The sequence below is a fragment of the Palaemon carinicauda genome, chromosome 31, assembly GCF_036898095.1.
Source record: "Palaemon carinicauda isolate YSFRI2023 chromosome 31, ASM3689809v2, whole genome shotgun sequence".
In the NCBI taxonomy this organism is placed as follows: domain Eukaryota; kingdom Metazoa; phylum Arthropoda; class Malacostraca; order Decapoda; family Palaemonidae; genus Palaemon; species Palaemon carinicauda.
The window spans coordinates 35098479-35106724 of record NC_090755.1 but is presented as its reverse complement, the minus strand read 5'-3'; positions in this window follow the sequence as shown (position 1 = coordinate 35106724).

The following is an 8246-nucleotide window of genomic DNA, read 5'->3' as shown; positions in this document are numbered from 1 at the left end:
ATATATATATATATATATATATATATATATATATATATATATATACATATATATATATGTATATATATATATATATATATATATATATATATATATATATATATATATATATATATATATATATATATATATATATATATATATATATATATATATATATATATATATATATATATATATATATTAAACAATTTTGCTAATTGAAAGGTATTGTAAAAACCTTGATTTTTCTATGACCATGTAGTATGATTAAATCTATGAAATACTTCTCCGTGTTTGAGGTTCTCACCTTCATACCTTATCACCATAGTTTGAAACTAATGACAAATAACATAATCATCAATTAAAACTTTAGGCATTTGTTTCCTATAAACAAGAAATTATACGAAATCAAAAATATAAATACCGTTAGAAATTTAAAGATAAAACTGGAACTGAAAAACAAATGTTATTTGTAATAAATTGTAGGTAAAAACATAATAGGCTTAGAAAGCTGATAACCCTAACTTGATTGATATTGGGAATGAGTTTATAGCAAATAATCAACATCGTTAGCATCTTTTTGGTGAATTTATTAAGTAGCCCTACTGGTATTTTATGATAGCATTGTGTACAAATTGTAAATGGTCACCTAAAAATCGTCCAAAAAATATGATTTTGTTGTTGCTAAGATCATCTGCCACATGCCAAGAAATCGCACTTCAGATTTTTTCCTCGTAAAAAAGAAAAAATATTCTGGGGGAAGACTACTGGATCCCCTGTGGTCAGTGACATCTCAAACTTTAGCCCATCACCTCCCACCCAAAAAGATGCTCCTACGACCCTGGTGGGCCATATCTATGTCGTGATCTTATCTATTAAATCTATAGACTTGGAGTTGGGCTTTTTGTGCTCAAGCAATGAAGGAAAGGAAAGAAAATGGTGAGTTGCAGGAGAGAAAAGCCAATACTGATTCATCCATTTACTTGATGGCCATTAAATTTACTTATTTTTACTTGGTGATGAGACTAACACATTCTCCTATTCAAACAGCATCTCTATTTTAAGGGGGAAGGTGGGGCAAGGTATCCAGGTATTTTTTTAATCATCTCCTTATTTTGTTGCTGTGGTTTATTTTTATAAGGAAAATGGAACTACTGACTATTCCAATTGAGTTCACATTAGAAAAGGAAGTAGACAATAATGTATCAAAAATACATTTTACAATATGATCCGAGGATGACAACTGTATAAAGACCAAACTTTCCGAAGGCACTCAGACCAGTGGAAAGGTGAGCTTTTAAAATTTAAGGCTGTTTTTTTTTTTTTTTAATATCTTATTCTTTTTTTTATATCATAAACTTCAGCTAAAATTTAAGTGTTGATTATCTGTCTGCACGTTACGAAGTCGCCAGCTGTTATAATGAAAGAGCCAAAAGTATAAGATTTAATGATTCAGTTATGGTACAAAGGATTCATTAAAACAATAATGCTTCATGTTCACGACTCCATGTATCTCTAGAAGTGTGATGTAAATGTCCATATAAGAGGTAAATGGCTGCTATCCCCCATGCGGTGGTGAATCCAAGCTGGAAACAAGGCTGGGTTACGTATGGAACAGAGATTCTGCCATTCGCGTCTATTAACAAGTAACATTTTTGTTAACAGCCTCTTGAGATTTGAGAGAAACGCTTCATGCAAGAGCAGATGAAATCTATATAAATCAAGAGCCTCTCAAAATATGCATACACGCAGCACCCTGAGGAAATAACGACTGTCCAAAACGCAAAACTTAGCAGGCCAAGTAAGTTCCTTCATGAACATGCAACTGTTCAATTCCAGACCCGAAATATAGATGGATTTTGAAAGTAGGAGGATAAGAACGGAAGGGAATCAGTCCTTTAAACCAGTACTACGAAACAAGATTGATCTGCTGAATATTAAGCAAAACAGAGGAGCTTTTGTGGAGGAACGAGGTGCACCAACTGTGTGTCACACGATCGTACATAGTAACAACATTTCATTTTGTGTATATATTATGCTTGTATCTTCGCTCTTCCCTCGCACTAAAAAGAGCATGAAATAACATGTATGTTTTTTCTCACGTTAACTGTTAACCGGCTGAACAGGAAATTTCCTGTTGCATTGAGTTTTGTATAAAAAGGCGAGTGTCTGTAATAAAGTTACTCAGTTGCTTTCATCCTGCCTTTGAGTCACAGCCTTTTCTCAGCACGTCACGTTGGTGACCCCGGAAGTCGACTTGCTCCTCCCGCCTTCCACACCCCCTTGCCCCTCTGTCGTTTGTACTATGACGGACTCTACGGAATTTGGCGTTGGCGCTGTGGCTGCCCCATTGAAACTTTCGTCATTCGCCAGCGGAGAGGCGTTTGCTTGGTTTTAGCACGCAGAAGTCCAGTTTCACATCAAGGGCGACACTCGCTCCACCACCAAAGGACACCCGCCTGGAAATATCCGACTGGCTTTGTGAACAAGGAGACACCCCAATAGCGTATGACACCCTCAAAACATACCTTCTGTAGGAGTACTCGCTGTTGCTAGCCCCATATAGCAAAGCTTTTTCAGCTCTCTCAACAACCGTTGGGGGACCAAAGGGCTTCGCTCGCCCTCAGGGAAATGACCAGTATCGCTCGCCTGCAACCTGCCGCAGACGGCTCTCCTCGTGAGGTGAACCTACTCCGTGCCCTTTGGATACGCCGTTTACCCGAACCTGTACGCGCTGCCATACCCGATGTCGATAGTTTACCCATAAAGGACTTGATGACCTTATGGACAGCCACCTCACGACCTCCATCAATGCCTCCACTCCTGACGAAAAGGACGCCTATTTAACGTTAACCGAAGCTGACGTGAATGCCGTAGGACATACACTCCTACCCCGTGACGTGCCGAAGCGGCGACAAAGCCACGCACCACCCACCACTCGCTCGCGCCCCAACCAACGACTTCTACAGCCACTTACTGCCTCTCATTCACCGCAGTTTTGCTCCTATCACACCAGATTCGGGGCAACCGCGAAGAAATGTGCCAAGGATTGTCAGTGGTCAAAAAATGTGTAAGTAGGCCATCGCTCGTGGCGGTGGCCTCCCGTGTTTCTAATCTTCTCTTTTTACATGATGTAGGAACGGGCGTGCGATTTTTGGTAGACACGGGTGCTTGTCATTCTCTTTTACCAAGGGAACTCTTCAGGACACGACGTAGTCTGCCTACGCTTCCGACGTCCACTTGGTAGCTGCCAACAAATCTGCGATACCCACCTACGGTTACGAGAACCCCACATTATCGTTTGGAAATGGTAAATTTAATTGGAAGTTTCTCGTTGTTGACGTCACATTGGCAATCCTCAGTGCGGATTTCCTCTCTCACTTCCACCTTCTGGTCGATGTCGCCCACCGACGATTGGTCAATGCAGACTCATACTTGTCGACACCTCTTCAACTCGCCCCCTCCAACCTCGCTCTCCACATCAGCGCACCAACGGATGCCTACGCCCACCTCCTCACGTCGTACCCGGAAGTTTTCCGTCAAGAACATCACCAAAGGCCCACGGCTCCTGCCAAGCACGGTATTTATCACCATATCAAGACGACGGGACCCCCAGTCTTCGCAAAATTCAGATGTCTGGCACCGGAACGATTGGCAGCCGCCAAACAGACGTTCGCCGAAATGGAGGAAATGGGCCTTTGCCAAAAGGCCTTCAGCCCATGGTCATCACCCTTACACATCGTTCTGAAGAAAGACGGCTCCCTCCGTCCATGCGGGGATTACAGGCGCCTGAACATGCAAACAGAACTGGATCACTACCCCCTCCCAAACATCGCCGATGTGACCTCCTACCTGCACAGAGCGAAGGTTTTCTCTACGCTCGACCTCCTGAAGGGGTATTATCAGGTACCTATGAACCCAGAAGACATCCCCAAGACCACCATTACCACTACGTTTGATACATACACCTTCAATTACTCCTGTTTTGCCCTTCTTAATGCTGGGGCTACGTTTCAACGTCTCATGGATGGCATCTTAGGGGACCTCCCCTTCTGTGTATGTTATGTGGACGACATACTTGTGTTCTCCTTCTCAAACGAGGAACACCTCCGTCACCTGCGCATCGTGCTTGACCGCCTGCAACAAAACGGCCTTGTAGTCCGGTACGACAAGTGTACCTTTGGCGCCAACGAAGTGTCGTTCTTAGGGCACCGCATCACTCCTGAAGGAGTCCATCCCCTCCCTGAGAAGCTAGCAGCCGTTCAGGACTTCCCCGCACCATCGACCGTCAAAGCTCTGCAGGAATTCTTGGGCATGATCAACTATTATCACCGTTTTCTGCCAGCCATTGCTGCCACTCTTGCTCCCCTCTACGCCTCCCTCAAGGGCAAAGGACGTGAATTGGGGTCCCCTTCAAGAAGCGACCTTCTGCAATGCAAAGAAGGCCCTATCAATTGCTGCGGCTCTCACTTTTCCTATCCCACATGCCCCTCTCCTTCTCTCCACCGATGCCAGCGACGTCGCTATTGGTGCAGTACTCGAGCAGGTGGTCAACGGCTCGCCCCGCCCATTGGCCTTCTTCAGCAGAAAACTGTCCAAATCAGAATCCGGTTATTCTACCTTCTATTGCGAATTGCTGGCGGTGCACTTGGCTGTCCGTCACTTTCGCCATTTCTTAGAAGGTACGCCCTTCGTCATTCACACAGACCACATGCCTCTGGTGCACGCCTTCACTCGACAGTCTGACGCCTGGTCCGCCCGTCAACGCCAACATCTCTCCGCCATGGCTGAATACAATTGCACCCTTCAATAAGTCCCTGGGAAAATGAATCCCGTTGCTGATGCCCTGTCAAGAAACACGTTGGCTGCCGTTCAACTGGGATTGGATTACAACGCCTTGGCTGAAGCCCAACGACAGGATCCAGAGTATCAAGCATGTAGGATATCCTGCACGTCCCTCCGTTGGGATGACTTCCCCCTAGAAGACTCCAACACTACCCTCTTCTGTGACATCATTACTGGTAGACCGCGACCTTGGATTCCTGCTCCCATGCGCCGGCAGGTGTTTGATTTCATTCACGGCCTTTCACATCCCTCGTGCCGTTCTACTGCACAGCTGCTAAAGACGAAGTTCATTTGGCACGGCATTTCTAAGGATGCTAAGGATTGGGTCTGCACCTGTACTTCTTGCCAAACTTGCAAAGTACATCGATACATGGATTCGGGAGTGGGCACCTTTCCTCAACCTCAGCGTCGTTCGCACACATTCACGTCGATGTTGTAGGCCCCCTACCCACATCACATGGAAACTGCAACATCCTCCTCATGTACATCTACCTTACTCTCAGGATGGATTGCAAGATTTGGTATCCCTGAGCATATTACTTCTGACGGGGGTACCACTTTCACCTCTCAATTGTGGACATCATTAACGAATCTCCTGGGCATCACCCTACATCAGACAACTGCCTACAACCCCGCTGCCAATGGAATGGTTGAACGTTTTCATCGCACCCTCAAAGCAGCTTTGATGTCCCACTGCAAGGATTCCAATTGGTTTACTGAGCTTCCCTGGGTCCTCCTAGGACTAAGGACCACTCCTAAAGACACCCTCAATGTCTCGGCAGCTGAAATGGTGTATGGCGACCGGTTGGTCGTCCTTGCCGATTTTTTTCCTTCAACAACCTCCTCCGACGATCTCCAGCGCATACTTCACGTCGTGGGAAAATTTACTCCATGCCACCAGACTTACAAGCCCCCAGCGAAGCATCACATACCGACAGACTTGCACTCTGTAACGCACGTCTTCTTGCGCAACGACACCAGCAAGCCACCGCTAACGCCCCCTTACACGAGCCCTTTCCTTGTGATCCGACGCAGTCCGAAAGTGTTCCTATTAAACATTCGTGGCAAAGAAGATTGGGTCTCCATTGATCGTCTAAAACCTGCTTATCTCCTGCCAGATGACCCGCCTACAGTTCACCTCCGTATTTAACATGTACAGTATGTCATTTTTAGGGGGGAGCCATGTACTAACCGTGTGTCACATGAGCGTACATAGTAATGACATTTCATTTTGTGTATATATTATGCTTGTATCTTTGCTCTTCCCTCGCACTAAAAAGAACATGAAATAACATGTATGTTTTTTCTCACGTTAACTGTTAACCGGCTGAACAGGAAATTTCCTGTTGTATTGAGTTTTTGTATATAAAAGCGAGTGTCTGTAATAAAGTTACTCAGTTGCTTTCATCCTGCCTTTGAGTCATAACTTTCTCTCAGCACGTCACTGAGGAATGGAATCGTGTGTGTATGATGAAGCATAGTAAGATACGAGTCTAAGGCATATGTTGATAACAAGTAAAAACTTGGTAAAAAGATTAGAGTCAGAGACCCTTGATGGAAAAAAAAGAAATAAAAAATATGTGGAGAGAATAGCAGAGCCAGTTACGACAGAAGACAGCTGGTCTTAGATATTATGACAAGATATGAGGGCGAAGGAATAAATCTGCTATTAATCTTGAATTGTAGAATTAATTCTATTGACCAAAAACCTTAGCATTGTTATTCAAAGCACCCAAGGATATGGACACAGAATAATTTTAAGATCTTTGATAATAAAAGAAAACGCGATGAGACGATAACTTATGGAGTTATAGCGGTTATTCTTTTCCCAATCAGGTTGTGCTTCAAGGATAAAAGCGTTATTTACCACTATTTGAGATATGATGAAAAAGATGGTAAAGCACACGGCATGATCATCTGCGAACTTCTTGAGAAACAAAGGAAGATGCTATCTTACCTGTAGGCTTTTTCCTTCTTAAGAAATCACAAACCTCATGGAGTTTGCTTATTTCGTATACAATAGGAAAAGACGAGGTTATTTTGAACCGAGTGACCTGATTGCTCTAGTGGGATTCTTTAAGGTAGAATTAGGCGGAAACACGAAAAGAGCTAAAGTTTACAGAGGATAAGCAATTGATGTTGAAAGATGTGTAGAACTAGATTAGTAGAAGCTATCGATTGGTTTGACTGTGTGGGCACTGTAAGACTGTGCAGTTGAACAGCTACTTTTTTTTTTTTTTTTTTTTTTTTTTTTTTTTTTTTTTCAGAGAAGTTCTTAACCTTACGAGGTTTAGTTTTGCAACGGCATGGTGGCGCTTTAAGGACAGCAGCAGCAAACGTTGCGTTGGTTCTTAAGCTACAGTGGTGAAATGACGGGCGGTGTGTAAATCTTGACATCTGGGGCAGTAGCAGGAGACATTGTTTTAAATAAAATACATAGGCTTTAGCCGTTCGGTGTAGGGACACCACCAATTTCGAAAGAGGAATTTCTTTTTATATAAATATATAAATCACTCGTCCCTGTTATTTTCCATCCAACATCGAGTCTAAATATTGCTGTTTCAGTTACATTATATCTTGACTTGGGATTGAAACATTTTCTACACACACACGCACACACACACGCGCACGTGCGTATTATTATTATTATTATTATTATTATTATTATTATTATTATTATTATTATCATTATTATTATTATTATTATTATTATTATTATTATTATTATTATTATTATCAAAAGCTAAGCTGCAACCCTAGTTGGAAAGCAGGATACTATAAGTCAAAGGGCTCCAACAACATTGAGAAAAGGAAGTAAGAAAATAAATAAACTACAAAAGAAGTTTTAAGAACAGTAACGACATTAAAATATATCTTTAATGAATAAACTATAAAAAGAGACTTATGTCAGCCTGTTCAACATAAAATCTATCACTGCAAGTTTTAGCTTTTGAAGTTCCACCGATTCAACTACCTGATTAGGCCTTCAGGGTCAGTCGACTATTTCTTTATCTTGCCTTGCTTCTCTTTATCTATTTGCATCCAAGAAACCACTGCGGTGCAGAGATTACCTTGAACTGACTACTCATACAAAAAAGTTAAGGCCTAAGACAAGGGAGGCATCTTGCGAAATGATGAAGAAAAGGGTAGGCCTGCCCCCCCCCCTCTCTCTCTCTCTCTCTCTCTCTCTCTCTCTCTCTCTCTCTCTCTCTCTCTGACAGTTTTTGTTTTTCCATTTTGTCATTTACCTTTTTATCTTGATCAATTGAAACAAAGGGCTCTCGTAATCTTTGATTTTTTTTTTGAAACAAAGGATAATAATTCACGATCTGGTACGTAACTTTGATTGGTACAGATAAGCGAGTTATATTTTCTCCGAATATGACTGGGAAGCAATAAGAAATAGTATATAAATAAAT